At 41.3% G+C, this 16,303-nt stretch overlaps 1 protein-coding gene and 1 long non-coding RNA gene across 7 annotated transcripts in view; both read left to right on the plus strand.

The window, feature by feature from the left end:
• Positions 1-16,303, plus strand: part of TMTC1 (transmembrane O-mannosyltransferase targeting cadherins 1) — a 239,872-nt gene that overhangs the window by 123,536 nt on the left and 100,033 nt on the right. The window lies entirely within an intron of this gene.
• On the plus strand, positions 3,757-11,943 carry LOC116661321. Its single transcript, XR_004317198.1, has 2 exons — positions 3,757-9,012; positions 10,491-11,943. It is a non-coding gene; the product is annotated as an uncharacterized LOC116661321 (long non-coding RNA).

Genomic DNA, 16,303 nt, shown 5'->3' on the forward strand with positions numbered 1-16,303 from the left:
ACCTGGGGTAAGATGCTTCTTGCCTAAGGATATTCCCATCCCTCCGGATCTAGTGTCAAAAACCCACAGGGCTACCGGCAAGAGGTGGCTGATTCGGTTTGGGAGCCTGGCGGAGTAGCTAGAAATTTAAGGGGGAGGTTTTGGAAACGAGAGAGCTGGAGGAGGGCTGAGGTAATACACCCTCTGGGCATTCACGGATGACTGCTGAACTACATCTCTGGAAAGCCCAAGCAAAACTGAAAGCCTGGGGAGACTGACTTATTTCCGCAAAATTGAGTGAATTCTTCAACTCGTATGCAAGTTGTGCAGCCGCGGCTGGAAGCGTTCCTGGTTTGAGTTGTCTGTGTATCACCTCTGTTGAAGTCATTGGCTGATAACAAAACTGTGCAGGCACAAAAGAGATTCCTTCAGAGGTCCAAGCAAAATAAACATACTTCAGTGAACAAAAATTTCAGCTTTCTACATAGAAATGGATTTTTTTTTCAGTTGAAGTCCAGGCAAGTTTATCATAAATTAAAACAGTAAACCAGCAAATTTCAGAAGAACAAAACAGCATAGAGAGTCACTTCAGTGTGTGACATACAATGCCTGGTTTTTAATCAGATTACTGGACGTGTAAAGAAACAGGAGCGTGTGACCCAAAGTCAGGGGCAAAAACAGTCAGTGGAAAATGGAATAGAATTCAGATTTCAAAGGTAAATTTAAAGGATTTTTGCTAAAGTTACTAAGGTAATTCCACGGGGAAAAGATAGTCTTTTAATTATAAGATACTGAAATAACAAATGATCTGTAAGGAAAAAAATACGAACATGAACCCTTACCTCACATTGTACACTTAAAAAGTATTTCTAAGTGGATCATAGTCCTAAAGAAAAGAATTAAATAACATCAAAAAATCTAAAAGGAAATAGGAGAAAATCTTTGTGAACTTGGGTTAAGCAAAGATTTCTTAGGATATATAATGTGCAAATTATAAAAGAAAATGTTGGTAAATTGGACACCAACAGGATTAAAAACTTTGCTTCTTAAAAGATACTGTTAATTAAATCAAATGGCAAGCCACAAATTAGGAGAAATATTTGCAAAAAATATAACTGCCAAGATATCCTTGTATCTAGGATATGTAAAGAGCTCTTAGAATTCAATAATAATATGACAACTCATTAAAAATGGGCAAATGATTCAAACAGACATTATACAAAAGAAGGTATACAAGGTCATTAGGGAAATTCAGATTAAAGCTGCAAAGAGAACCCCCATACACCCACTAGGATGACTGTAATTAAGAAGGTTCACAGTACTAAGTGTTGACCAAGAATGTGGTGTAACTGGAACCCTTACTCATTACTGGTGAGAAGGAAAAATGGCTCAGCCGCTTTGGAAAAATTCAGCAGTTTGTTAAAAAGTCAAACATAAAAAATAAGCAGTTTCACTCCTCAGTATCTACTGAAAAAAGATGGAACCTTAGGTCCATATAAAAAGCCTTGTAAGTAAATATTCATAGCAACTTTATTTATGTTAGCTGAAAAATAAAAATAATCTGGTGACCTCACCATATAAATGTGTAAACTTAATGTGGTAAATTACTGAGAAATTAGGGGAACCAAATAATTTACTGATACATAAAACAAAATAAATGAAACCCCAAACACTTGCTAAGCAAAGGAAGCCAGGCACATAAGACCACATACTGAATAATTCCATTCATATGAAATTTCTGTCATAATTCTACCTTTTCTAGAATTTTGTATGACTTGAAAAGGCAAAGTTATGATGACAGAAAACCTGGGGGTGGGGATTGACTGTAAAAAGACTTAAACTTTTTAGGGTGTCAAATGCTTTCTAAAATTTGATTGTGTCTGGGGCTGCTAAACTACGTACATTTATCAAAACTCACCAAAATATACATATAAAATGAGTGAATTCTATTGCATGTGAATTGTAGCTCCATAAAACTGTATTGTAAAAAAGATTAAAATGTTACAAATAGATTAGAGGCTAGAATGAATACAAAACTGCAAGTTGAATATAAAACACAATATCCTGAAAATTTGATGAAAAATTTTTTTGATTATTTTTTAAGGTGAAATTTGCATAACATGTAATTAACCATTTTAAAGTGTACAATTTAGTGGTACTTAGTGCGTTCACAATGTTGTGCACTTACTGGCTCTATGTCAAAACTTTTTCATCGTCTCATTAAAAACACCCCATGCCCATTAAGTGATGACTCCCAATTCTCCCCACCCCATCCCCTGATAACCTTTGGGGATGTGATATAAAAGGAATTACACAACAGACCTTTTGTGTCTGATGTCTTCATTTTGCATTGTATTTTTAAAGTAAGTTTTAGCATGGTCAATACTCTGTTCCTTTTTTATGGCTGAATGATACTCCATTGGATGTTTGTTTCACAATTGGTTTATCCATTCACCTGTTGATGGACACTAGGGTTGTTTTTACCTTTTGACTGTTATGAACAATGCTACTGTACATATTGGTGTACAAGTTTCTGTGTGGACATGTTTTCATTTCTCTTGGGTATATACCTAGGAGTAAAATTGCTGGGTCACATGGTAATTCCGTGTAATTTTTTTTAATGGAGGTACTGGGGATTGAACCTGAGACCTTGTGCATGCTAAGCATGTGCTCTACCGCTGAGCTACACCCCAGCCCCTGTTTAGTTTTTTGAGGAACTGTTTTCCACAATGGATGCACCCTTTTATTTTCCCACCAGGAATGTACAAGCTTTCCTATTTCTCTACACCTTTGCCAACATTTTGTTTTTCTGATTTTGTTTAAAGCTGTCCTGGTGGGTGTGAAGAGTTATATCATTGTGGTTTTGATTTGCATTTTCTTTTTTTTTTAATTTTTTATTGATTTATAATCATTTTACAATGTTGTGTCAAATTCCAGTGTAGAGCACAATTTTTCAGTTATACATGAACATGTATATATTCATTGTCACCTTTTTTCTCTGTGAGCTACCATAAGATCTTGTGTATATTTCCCTGTGCTATACAGTATAATCTTGTTTATCTTGTCTACAATTTTGAAATCCCAGTCTATCCCTTCCTACCCCCTGCCCCCTTGGCAACAAGTTTGCATTCTATGTCTATGAGTCTATTTCTGTTTTGTATTTATGCTTTTTTTTTTTTAGATTCCACATATAAGCAATCTCATATGGTATTTTTCTTTCTCTTTCTGGCTTACTTCACTTAGAATGACATTCTCCAGGAGCATCCATGTTGCTGCAAATGGCATTATGTTATCAGTTTTTATGGCTGAGTAGTATTCCATCGTATAAATATACCCCATCTTCTTTATCCAGTCATCCGTTGATGGACATTTAGGCTGCTTCCATGTCTTGGCTATTGTAAATAGTGCTGCTATGAACACTGGGGTGCTGCATTTTCTTAATGACCAGTGATGAACATCTTTTCATGTGCTTATTGGCCATCTGTGTGTCTTTGGAGAAATGTCTATTCCAATTCCTTGGGTCATTTTTAAATTGGGTTGTCTTTTTGTTGTTGAGCTCTAAGAGTTCTTTATATATTCAGGATATTAAGTTCTCTAGATGATTTGGAAATGTTTTCTCCCATTCTTTGGATTGTCACTTTACATTCTTGATAATGTTCTTTAATGCAAAAAAAAAAGTTTTTAATTTAATGAAGTCTTTTATTCATTTATTTTATTATTCATTGCTTTTGGTGTCAGATCTAAGAATTCATTGCCACATTTGAGGTCATAAACATTTACAACTCTGTTTTCTTCTAAGAGTTTTATAGTTTTAGCTCTGGTATTTAGGTTATCGATCATTTTCAGTTAATTTTTATATGAGCTCAAATTTCCCCTTCTTGGTAAGGCCTACTGTAACTTTCCTATTTAAAATGAAATCACATACTCTGCTCACTTCTTACCTCCGTTTCGCCTTTTAACTTTATCTTCACTATACTTCCAGTTTCTAAAATGCTACATAATTTTGTTATTTTATGTAAACACAATTTTATGTCTGTTTCCTCCAACTGGACCGTAAGCCCCATGAGGAGAGAGGTTATTTTCTGTTTTGTTCAGTGCCGTATTTCCAGCATCAGGTGCTTGGCATGTCCAATATTTACTGTCTAAATTTTGAACACTAGTTTGCTGCTCAACATACATTATCTAAGTGAATAAAACCATAAAAAGCTAGCAGTTGTGTTTAGTTAGATTTTGGTATGCAGAACCTTTTTTTCAGTGAACTGGATGTTCAACCTGTACAAAAAGCACATCCTCAACACCAGCGTGAAACGTTTGGGTGCCAGCATGAGGTTTGTTTTGTGAGAATCTGACCTTTCCTCGCTGTCTGACGTGCCTGCCGTGTTGTTGCTGACCTGCGGGAGCAGGTGCAGTGGCGCTGGCCTGGCTGTGTCAGCAAGGCCTTTTCTTGACTTCCTCCCAAGTAATGAAGGGGGGTGCTGAGCCTCGGCAGGCTGTCACCTTGGTCATGCAGGGCCTTCCTGATGACAGTAGGTCCCCGCATGCAGGCGAGCTTTGGCCGTCCCCAGAGTGTCTTTGACAACGTGATGAATGAACCCTCCTCGGAAGGCTGTTAATCCTTCACTTTCGTGGAACTTGTTCCAAAATCACTTTTAATCCATCAGGAGAAACATTAGCAAAGCGTCCCAGCTGTGGCGATGGTAAGAGCTTTAGCTCTTCTGTGCTGGCTTTCATCTGGAAAATGCTTTGCAAACATACCAGAGCCTCTGGCAGTTCTTGGAGGCAACTTGCATTCTTCTGCGTGTTTTCCTCTCCGAGTCTGGAGACAGAGGTTGGCACCCAGCTCACATTTCTGTGGCCTTGCCCCTCGGTTCCTGAGCTCCTTACACATCGGAAGGTTTTAAAAAGTCAGATTCTCCTGCTAGAAATAACTTCTTAAAATGGGGATAATCCTCTTTATTCCGTGTGATTAGTCACTAAGGACATAATCTTAAGGGCTCTGACTCCAAGACAGGAAGCAGTAGAATTAAGCTTTTATGGAAACAGAGGTCCTGCTTTACAGACAGTCTTCTGTGCTATAAAGGAACAGCAGGTGAAATGTTTGTAGCGATGTGAGCAAAAGCAACGCAGCTCTCCCCCGCTAGAATATTTCAAAATGATATGTGGACTGCATCGATGTGATGGATTGAAATTATTTTATAGTCCCTGGCTATAGTTCCTTCCATGTTGAAATAGTGAGGCTGTAAAATACATTACAAAAAAAAAAAAAAAAAAGATTGGACAAACGAGCATAAACATTGAGTCCAGGGACTCACGGAAAATATTTCTTTTCATTTCACCTTTGCTTGATTCTCCATCATACAAAAGCCACCCTGGCTTATATTCAGGGAGAGTATGTTTTCTTTAGCCTCATTACTTCATCCTCTTTAATTCTCTTAATGTTGATTGTCTGCTTGTTGCTAGGATTCCAGCAGAGAACACAGTGAAAGTCTTGCCTGCATAGAGCTTACATTTAAACCCTTTAGATTTGTCGTTGCATGCTGCGTGCTGATAAGCACTGTGAGGAGGTCAGGGCTGGCCTCACAGATACTATGACATTTGAAAGAGACATCAAGGAAGTGAAGGATTGAGCCATGTGGCTATTTGGGGAGGAGTATTTCAAGTAGAAGGAAAAGGCAAGTGCCAAGGCCCTGGGGCAGGAAAATACTGGAGCGTTCACAGAGCAGCAGGGAAACTGACACGACTGCAGCAGAGCAGGCCGGGGATGGAGCCAAACGAAATGATGTCAAAGAGATGATGGAGGGTGCGTGTGTGTGCGCGCGCTTGTGTGTGTGTAAAGGATGAACCGTCGGTCTTTCAAGTCTCTGCCGACTTTCCTTTCTTCTGCTGTGCTTTTCCCACAGGGCCTCTGGCTCTGTTGACAGTTACATGGTTTTGTCTGATTTTCTTGTTGATGAGTCCAGGCCACGGAGGGGAACAAGATGGGGAAAGAATTCAGGCCCTTTATAAAGAATTTAGACGTTTCTGTGTGTGTGTTTGCAGAAGGTAGGAGTTGTAAGGACCGAAGGGAAAGGGCAGCCTTGGAGTCAGCAGGGCATCTGTAAGACATACAGATCTTCCTTTTGCTAATATTAGCCAGCTTTGGGGGAGGGCATAATTTGAGGGCGATGTATATTCTTAAAATCTTGATTTCTCCTCCGATTTACCAAAACCTCTTTGCCATCCTGCCTCGTCGCCACCCAGGGCTCTGGAGAAGAGGGACATGATCTCGCCTGTTCCCATCGTGTTTATGCTTCATTGAATTTTTCTGGAAAATACTTCAATTTTACAAAGCTACAAATTAATCCATGTAAGGAACAAAACAGTAGTTATTTCTCAATCCCCGGCCACTCCCCAAGTCTTACCCTCCGCAAGCCTCCTTTGAACATTTTTCCTCGTACATGTTGAAAACAAAAACCAATTCTGTTTTATACAAGTAAGTTAAGTTAGATGCCACCACAGATCGCAGGCTCCTCCAGGCCACTTCCACACCCAGCTGGTGAGGTCCCTCCACGTCAGCAGCTCAGGCAGCAGATGTCCGGCTTTTGACAAGCCCCTGCCCGGGGTTGGGCGGGAGAATCCGGGCTCAGAATCCAAGGGTTTTCTTTCTCTAGCAATGATCGCAGACCTAATTTAGAGACCGTTTCTGATTAGTCCTACTTTCACAGCATAAGGAATCTTTAAGACGTCAGGAAGTAGTTTATTCCTCATCATAAAAGAGCTCACCTGCATCTTTGAGAATTTAAATGTGGGATCTGCTTTATTCTGTGCCTCTCCTGTTCGCACCCTTTACTCACAGGGAATACATTTGAGCTTCTATTACATACTGTAAAGAACAGCCTAGAAAATCATTACTGGATGGAATTCTTTTTAACAATGAATTTTTAAGCGAACTAATTGGCTCTCACTCTGTGTGTGTGTGTGTGGGGGGGGTCATCCCTCTGCTGGGATGGACATTCAGTACAGATAAAGACCATTTAAACTGTGATGGCTGGTTATTCCATTCCCTTCTATGGATAGTGAGCATCTGTATAGCAGGAGAACAATGGGCTGAAAGCGTATTTGGGTTTTTCTTGCAGACTGTGTGTCAGACTATTGACTTGCAATAAATAGCGACATATGGCAAGAAAGTGTGGATTAACTCGATTGTTGGGAAGAATTAACTCCCCTGGCCCTGCTCTTTGTAGTCGCTCTTTTCCCACGTCCTCTCACGTGATTTCCCTCCATTACAGAGGAAGCATCCCCGAGCTGCATTTAAGGGGAATTTGTTTGGTATTTTTTATTACATTCTCACAGGGGATCTTGAGATATTGAAGTATTTTTGTATATTTTATAATATTGGGGCATACTCGTAAGAGTAAAAGCTGTGGGGAAAAGAGAGGGCTTAGTGATGCCCCGGCTTTCCTAATAATGACCTCGACAATGAGATGTCTTCTGAGAAGGGACGTTAAGCAGTGGTGGTCCCCTCCCCAAGGTGAGGGGCTTTAAGGGTTGCTTTTGTTTGTTTTGTTTCGTCTTCACTTTTAGTAAGGGTCACAGCTTTGTCCCGGTTTTTCCGTTCAGTGTCTCCCACATCATTCACTCCCTGAAACCAACACAAATGGTAGGCTACCGCTCAGGGCCCTGGAGATCAGGTCAAACTCTCAGGTCTGCGTGGGGCTGAACCTGCAGCCTGACCAGGGGAGGTGACCCCCAGTGACAGTTTGGTTGGGATGGCGGTGGGGGTCCTGCACCTCCTCACTGCGGGAGGTGGCTGTGTTCACCTCTGGGATCTGCCTTCATGCCTGCCCCCAGCCGTCCCCCCATTAGCCTCCGTGCCAGTCAGTGTCGCAGCCTGGTCAACACGCCCAATGAAAGAGCAGACAGATATCTCATGGACAGAGGCCGTCAGCCTCAGCTCTCTCTTTCATTCAACACCCACCCCTCAATGCTCATTGACATTCTTACCTCATTCCCCGAAGGATGTGGGACAGGAGCAGCTTACAGGAATAAACGTGATACCATGGGATAGACCAGGAGATGGCAAATATTCTTTCTTTTTCTTTTTTCTTTTTTTTTCTTTTTCAGAGACACAGATAGTAAATATTTGAGGTTTCTGTCACACAGTCCATCCCAACTATAGTCTGTCACTTTCTCCACTGTCGTATGGATTGGCTGACCCCTGGTGTAGAGCATTGCACGACCATAGACTCACACAGCTGAATTGAACATGCTTTCAGATTTCTGGAAATTACTTTGCATTTCGCTTAGCCAAATGGTGAAGATTTCATTGTGTCACCTAGACCACTGTGGAGTAACTTTTAAATTCCAGAATGGCCCTTATGAAACCTGGTAAAATAAGCATTATGTTTTAATATACCAAATGGTAAAATGAAATTGAACTCGAGGAATGAAGATTGCATTTAATGGTAAATGGCTCTGTGCCCGTATTGATTTTTTTTTTCCCCCTCTTCTGGCCTACATTTCTCTTTTCAGTTCCCGTTCTTGGAAAACTTTATGTTCTCCATCACTTTTCTGTCTTCAGTTCATGAGAATTCTCCTCGTACGATTATAGGTCCCATCTTTCCAGCCTGTTTATGGCCCATCCAGCTTGCCCTGCTTTGGGACCACTGCCGTCACTGACAGAGGAGGCCCTGGGATGCCTTGCGATGGTCCATCTGTCTGTGACCGCCAGTCTCTGGGCGCAGCCGCTGTCTGGGATGTCTCTCTGTCTCAACTTCGACCAGCCTAGTTGATCCAGCCTCTTCTCACTGCCGTCAGCTGGCTTCTCCACCTGCCACTTTTTACCCGTGGTGGTATCGTCCTGCTCCTTGGGTCGCAGTTTTCCAAGTCAGTACCTGTAGTCAATTCTGGCCACACTCTAAAGCTGAGATTTCTGTTAACATCATTTTTCTGATGAAAGTCTGCAAATGAGCTTACCGCTTCTTCATCAGATGCAGTGTTGGAAAATAGAGAAGTTGGATTTGCACCGCATTTAAAAATGGAACTCATTCAAAGGTCTGTTATTCCTGCCTCTTCCCACGTACTTAAAAAATTTTTTTTTCATTGAAGCATAGTCAGTTACAATGTGTCAGTTTCTGGTGTGCGGCACAATGTCCCAGTCATGCATGTATATACATATATTAGTTTCCACATTCTTTTATGTTAAAAGTTATTATAAGATATTCAGTATAGTTCCCTGTGCTATACAGAAGAAATTTGTCTTCTATCTATTTTTATATATAGTGGTTAACATTTGCAGATCTCAAACTCCCATATTTATCCTTTCCCACCCTCTTTCCCTTGCTAACCATAAAATTGTCTACTATGTCTGCAAGTCTGTTTCTGCTTTGTAGATGAATTCATTAGTGTCCTCTTTTTTTCCTTTCTTTTCCTTTTTTTTTTTAGATTCCACATATGAGTGATATCTTATGGCATTTTTCTTGCTCTTTCTGGCTTACTTCACATAGAATGACGACCTCCAGGTCATGTCACTGCTTTGCTGTATGTGATAGAGATTGTGACTTACGTTCTGTCACTCTACTTGCATTTGGTGGTCTACTTTAAATTCATGACCACCGGCCTCACGTGGGGGCCAGGCCCCTCTGTGTTGGAGACAGCTTGTCATGGAGGCGCACTGCCCCAGGTTCCAGATCCGGAGTCCTGAGGCTGGAGAGTGGAGTGATGAGCGCTGACCTGAGTCTGAGGCCAGGCTATGCCACTGACCACCGTGAGCTCACCTCGTCCAGCTTTGTTCCCTTGCACTGTACAGGGTCCCTGTGAGGTTGACCCAGGGCCAGCCTCACTGGGCGCTCAGCACAGGGGCTGGCACGTGGGAAGCACTGAGGACCTGTCAGCTCTTTTTGTAGTCCTTGTCATCATTATCATCATTGTCACCGTCATCACCATCGAGAACCTGTCACAGCCCAAAGTCAGGAGCACAGTAAGGGCCCCTGTTTCCATTTCATAGGAGTAACCAGGCTTGAAAAAACGTAACCCAGTTGACTGCTTTTTTCGACTCTATATATTTCAATTTATAATCATAATTTAGCTCATCACAAATCTTTATAATGCCACTAAAGACTGACCCTGCTCCTCCCGTCCCTTATTCCCACCCTAGGGAACACAGGTTAAATTCTTGACCTAAGAGCTAGTGGCGGTACATGCTTTCAGGTTTTCAGTCCTTAAGCATATTTTAGAATTGGGGAGTAGATGTGGTCAAATCTAACAGAAGGGCAGCATCCTAACACAAAACTATTCAATTTTAAAATGAATATTTATCAAGAGAAAGAAAATGGTTATCAGGGACTTATTTATAAACAAACATTGGAATTATCACCTAAACCTTAGAAACCAAACCATAGAAATGTTATAGATTACAAATATTATAGATGTGTTTAAAGGCATTTGAAAGTTTAGCAGAATAGACATTAAATATAAGAAAGGAAGCATTTTCTTTCATTGTTGTTCTTAAAGCCTGTTACTGTCATTGCCAGATTTCTCCATTCCCCTCCGTGCTGGGTGTTGGAACAAAATAGATGTCGGAAACAACTTTTCATTCAGCGTCTACCTGAAAATCAGACGCCCTTGAGCGCCGTCTTTCCAAGTCATTCTCTTCCGTCCATCACTAATACGTCTCCTGGGTGGTGACTTCTCCTTGTGCGGGACCTGAACCGCCTGCAAACCCTTCTCCTGCTGCTCTGAGGACACGGTTCCGCTGCATCTGGGATGCTCTCCCTGGCTTTTGATCTGGGCCTGGCAGGAATTTTTCCACATCATTAAATAATTTGCTTTATTCTTTGCCTTCACAGGGCATTTCTATTTTCACAAGTCACACTCTTTAATAAGAAAATGACTTACCTGCCCTACCCCTCTGATGTTTATGCCTTAGTTGGAAGACTCGCTGAATTTATTAACGGAAGAATTGGACAGTTACACAGTGGACAAGAGGAGTTCTCAGACATCATTAACAGCTGTCTTTTACTTGATTGTGTGCTTTATAATTCTCAGCAAGATTTTATAGTCTATATTATTGTTTGCTTTTACTCAGAATAATTGTCACCTTCTGAGTGATCACCTTAACTTTTTAACACTTTTTTCCTTATTTCTCTTAACCTAATGACTCATACTCTCATAAAAGCGGCTCATCACCACTCAGCCTTCCAATGCTTCTGATCGTTTTAAACTCTTAAAAAGGTCAAAAGACATTTTTGTGACTCCTGGAGCCATTCTGTGCTCACTGTCTCCACTGAGAACATGACATTTCTATTTAAAGGAACACACCCTTTCCTTCTTGTTAGAAGCAAACTGTGGAATATGTAATTAGGGCTCCTAAAGGGAAAAGCAGCTAAAACAAGTTCCTGTAAACAGAAAACCTCTTGCAAATTGCTCATTGCATCGGGAATGACAAAGGGGACTGCAGTGCTGGACTGTCAGATTCCTTAGGTTGTTAGCTCTAAAGTACAGTACCCAGGAAACCAATGAAAAAATGCCAAATGTGAGACACACAGCCTGGGGAGAATCACTCCGCCTCATTGGGCGGAAAAAACCCTAATATTCATAACCTTTACATGCTTTGCCTTAAAGCAACAGCATAGAGTATTAGAAAGCAAGTTTGCAATATGAGCTTTAATGTTTCTTTATTTATATTATTATACATCAAACCGCGGACAATCAGGTCTTCAATCTTTTTTCTCACCCCAGATATAGTAACAATAAATGAAACAACATACATGGTACCTGGGGTTGTTGCATTTCCACGGGATTTCTCAAGTCAGCATTAGGAAATTTAACTCCTGAAGTTACCGTTTCATTGTTTCTCCAACAGTGTTTTCCGTCTCAGTGCATTCGACTAGTTGTCCAAGCTGAAAGTCCTGGGGTTTCCTTGTTTCCTCTCTGTCTTGCTCTCTCATATCACATTCAACCCATCAATAAATCCTGTCAACGATTGCTTCAGAGTGTATCTGGAACCTGCCAACTTCTCACCACCTTCACTGCTGTCATCCTTGTCCAAGCCACCATCTCTCCCCCAGGTTACTGCCATGGCCTCCTAATTACTCCTGCCACTTCTACCCTTGTGCCAGCGGTCCAGACTATTGTCAGAACAGTGACCACCACGATTCTTTAAATTCTTTAAATTTATAAATTTTAAAAAATATAAATCACAGCCTGTCCTTCTTGTGCTTAAAATCTCTCAGGGGCTCCTTATTTCTCGCAATGTAAAATCCATAACCTTTATGATGGCCCTGGCCCCACTGCATTGTTTCTCTTGTTTCTTCTTGAACTCATTTCTTACCATGCAATAAATAGCGTGACCACCTCCTTCACCTCTTGCAAGTCTTTGCTTAATTGCCACCCTCTCCCTGTCCCCTGTGTTTAGAATTGCAACCGACTTCTTATCCACCCACCTTATATTGTAGATCCCCCCCGCCAGGCTCTTTTATTCCTCCTCTTTAGAAAGGCAGGGGTTTCTTTCTTGCCTGTTTTGCTAACTGGTGTATTTCAAAGAGCCTAGAATAGTGCCTGGAAAATACAGAAGAGATGGAAGTGATTGACTGCTGAATCCTTTAAGTGATTGCCTGTAAGCACAATGCCCACAGAGACTCGAAAGAGAACGCAATGATGTGTAGTAGTTGAATGAATGAGTAATCAGTGACGGTGTTTTACCAGCAGAATCACTGCTGAGGATGGGAAAGTTGTCAAGAATCCTTTCACAAAGCAGAGGAGTCAGGGGGAGCGTCCACGTCCAATAGTATCCACGATGCTCCTGTACTTTCTGTGTCTCCCACAGGCAGGGATTAGGGGTCTGAGAAGCATGACCAGTCACAGTTAATGGCTACGTATATAGCCGTGTGTTGGAAATGGAAACTGGTCTTAAAAGCCGACGAGTTCCTAAGAGACAGGCAGAATAAATTCATGGGTGCAGGATAGGGCATTTAGAGAGGAAAAGCCTAGAGGAAATGAAATGGTAAGTTAAAATATTAGATATTTAATTTATTGATCATTCATTGGTTCTAAGCAATATGCTGAGTATGCAGAATAAAGGTAGAAGAAAACCCAGCAGCTGCCTTGAAGAGCTTTATTTCCTCCACGTTCAGTCCATCTCCCCAGCTCTGAGCAAAGTGTCCTTCTGCACACAGATACGCCTCTCCCCTGCCAAGAAACCTTCCTGCTCTCGGGACTCCTCCTGGCTGGAGCCAAGACTATACCGATGGATGGCTTGATAAAGTTCACTAAATGGATAGAGATTTTCTACATGGAAAGTGGTGGTCAGCTATCCTCCATCTACAAAGGGAGAATGATGGAAAATGTTTCCACTGTAGCATGAAGGCTAGACATGAGATGCAAGGTCATTTCTTCTGTTTAGTAGACAGTGAGATGATTTGGGTGACAGATTACAGAAACTCCTAAGGTGGGGACACTTTTCTTTTTAACTTCACCCTGCCTGAGCAGCATCTCCCAAAATACATTCTAGCCTCATACTGGCCATTAAGTAAGGGTACTCTAGATAAAGATTCTGTACTTCAGAAGCACGGGGCTTAGAGAAGTTAAACACATCTTTCTTTACTGGTGGACGTCACAAAATCTTTCTGGTGCTCTAAGTAGCCTTTTGAGTTTCCAAATGGGATGCATAGTAAATGGCATTTCTCAGATTTATTTGAATTGGGGATCTTTTTTAGGGGCTTCTTTCAGGACCAGTGTTCTGGTAGCCTGTTTTGGGAAGTATGGACTTAGAGATATCAGGGTGGGTGATTAAGTGAATTTTGAGAGTCCATTTTTGGGCATTGGTCTTTTTTTTCTTTTTTGTCTTAAACAACAAGTTTATTTTCTCACATTTCAGAGGCTAGACAGTTCGTGATCAAGGTGTCAGCAAGTCTGGTTTCTTTGGAGGCCTCTCCCCTTGGCTTGCGGACGGCCGCCTTCTCACTGTGTCCTCATGTGGTCTTCCCTCTGTGCACACGCGTCTCTGGTTTCTCTTTGTGTGTCCAGACTTCCTCTTGTAAGGACACTAGTCATATTGGAGGCCCCACTCTCACAGCCTCTTTTCAACTTAATCATCTCTAAAAGACTCTGTCTCCAAATGCAGTCACATTCTGAGCACTGGGAGTTAGGGCTTCAACATACCAATTTGTGGGGGACCCAATGCAGCCATTTTATAGCACCTTTTCATTTAACACCCTTTCATGACTTCCCAGCAAACCGAGACTAGAATCCCAAGTCGCTACCGCGTCCTCTAAAGTCCCATGTGCTCAGCGCCCTGCCCCACCTCCAGCTTCATCCTCCTCCACTCCCGTCCTTGGGCACTGCTTGAACACTTCCCTGCTGCTGTGTGTGCACCCATAAAAACAATAGCCACCACCAGAGCATCAACAGAACAGTTTTTATTATCACCCCTTTAGCAGTACTGCCTGATAAAAGGATTCCTTTGAAACCATTTCTTTCAGAGTTTGCAGCAGTCAACAGCAAGTGAAAGGTCAGGCCTTGGAACAGATTCCTGGAACCTTGGTTTTCATTAGATTGAGGCTGTGGTCAGAGGTGCAGATGTGGGTGTTTGATACAGTGTCTGTGTCTGATGGAAAGAGGACACTGCATGGCCATCCGTAAAATGTCGTAGTTTGGGAATGTGAGTTATCGTCTCAAATAGCTGATTCATCGGAACATTAAGTGAGACCAAAGTGACATCACGTGTGTCTCTGCCCATGTGGTGTTCCTTGTAACTGGAGGAAATTTAAAAAAAAAACTGTATCTTTATCTGCTTAGCTGTTGATTGAAAAAGAAGGTGCTTGACAGTGTACTGTGTGCCTCACCTGGGTGGAAAGTGAGCTGTCCTTCCCTGGGAGCAGAACATAGCTCCTTTCATGCAAGGCTCCTGTAGCCGGCCTGGAGGTCAGAGAAGAAACTTTCTTGAGCTTTTATGATCAACCAGTGCGTGACTGTTTGCTAATAAGCCGCTGCACTTTTGGCAGAATTTCATGTAAACCTTCTTTCATTTTTGTATCTGATTGCCGGAGGCTGGCAGTATTTACAGAAGGACAGCAACATTTGATGGCTAAATTGGCCTGGTGAGTTTGTGACCAGTACCTTGGCATTTGGTATTAAAAAGTGATTAACTGGGAAGAAGATTTATCACCATCAGCCTCCCTGGCTTTGCCTTGAAAATTCTCTCCTTTGGTTGTGGGTGACTTTGGCCAGGAAATTCTAGTTGTCTGCCCGTTGTAGATTGAGGTGCCTGTTCTGACAATGTCTTCACTAGGGGAATAATTCAGTGCCAAGGCGTGTTGGAGAAACAATTTTACCCTTTGTTTTTCTGCCTAAAGGATTTTTTTCTTTTACCTTGGAAGAATTTCCCAGGGGAAAAAAAAGAATGACTCCTAATTAGTGGTCAAATTCTTACTTTTATCTTCATGTCAAGCCTCATATAGATCATGTTACGCTGCCCCTCTCTCATATACGCTTTAGAGATTGCCCTGATGAAACGATGGTAATCGGTGTGGAATGTCTGAACTTGGAAAACTCCAAGATTCTGATACTATTTTAAAACTATTCCATTGCTATCATATTTTAAAAATTTGTTGCCATCCATTAGTCCATTAAATTTGTCTTTTTAGGCTGTGGTAGGAGAGGTGTTCAGATGCATAGTTAACAGTGAGAGGAAAGCATTCTTTAATCATGTCAGCTGCCTATAAAAAGAGCTTTTAACAACTTCTGATAAAACAAAATGTTCCATCAGGCTTTTATCACCATGTGTTTCAGAAGCAGGGAAGTGGGGCTTATGCAATGAGATGTAACCTATCTTGATTATAGGAGATATTTTGATTTTGGATGAGAACATTGATGAATAACAGGAATCAAATCCACTTTAACAGCAGTTACTTCAGAAGCTCCGTTGTACAAGTACATCTCACTTTTTTTTTTAAGGTCTTAAGAGAGAAGCTTACCAAATTTCTTACCACGTTTATATCTTGTAAATTTCAAGTAAGCCAAACAGTTCTCTGTAATTTGTCTGATAAAGTAGGATGGATTATTGTCTGTAAGAAATGCTGCTCTAAAATATTTGGATCATTACTGTGTGAAACTGTGGGCGATTTTTGTGGTTCCTGCTTTTTCATTTTAGATCCCAGAGGGAAGGGACTGTCTTCTGTGTGACAGTCTCAAGTGGATAAATGAATCACACTTCTTAGTGAGTCTGACTCACTGTGTGAAAAAGTAAAACTCTTGTCTCTTTCTTAAGAAAAAATAAGTCTGTAGCATCCTGCTTCGGAAGCTTTTGGCAGAAGGATGTCTTAGAAATATTTGAGGAGCAGTCATA

This window comes from Camelus ferus, chromosome 34, assembly GCF_009834535.1.
Source record: "Camelus ferus isolate YT-003-E chromosome 34, BCGSAC_Cfer_1.0, whole genome shotgun sequence".
NCBI lineage: Eukaryota > Metazoa > Chordata > Mammalia > Artiodactyla > Camelidae > Camelus > Camelus ferus.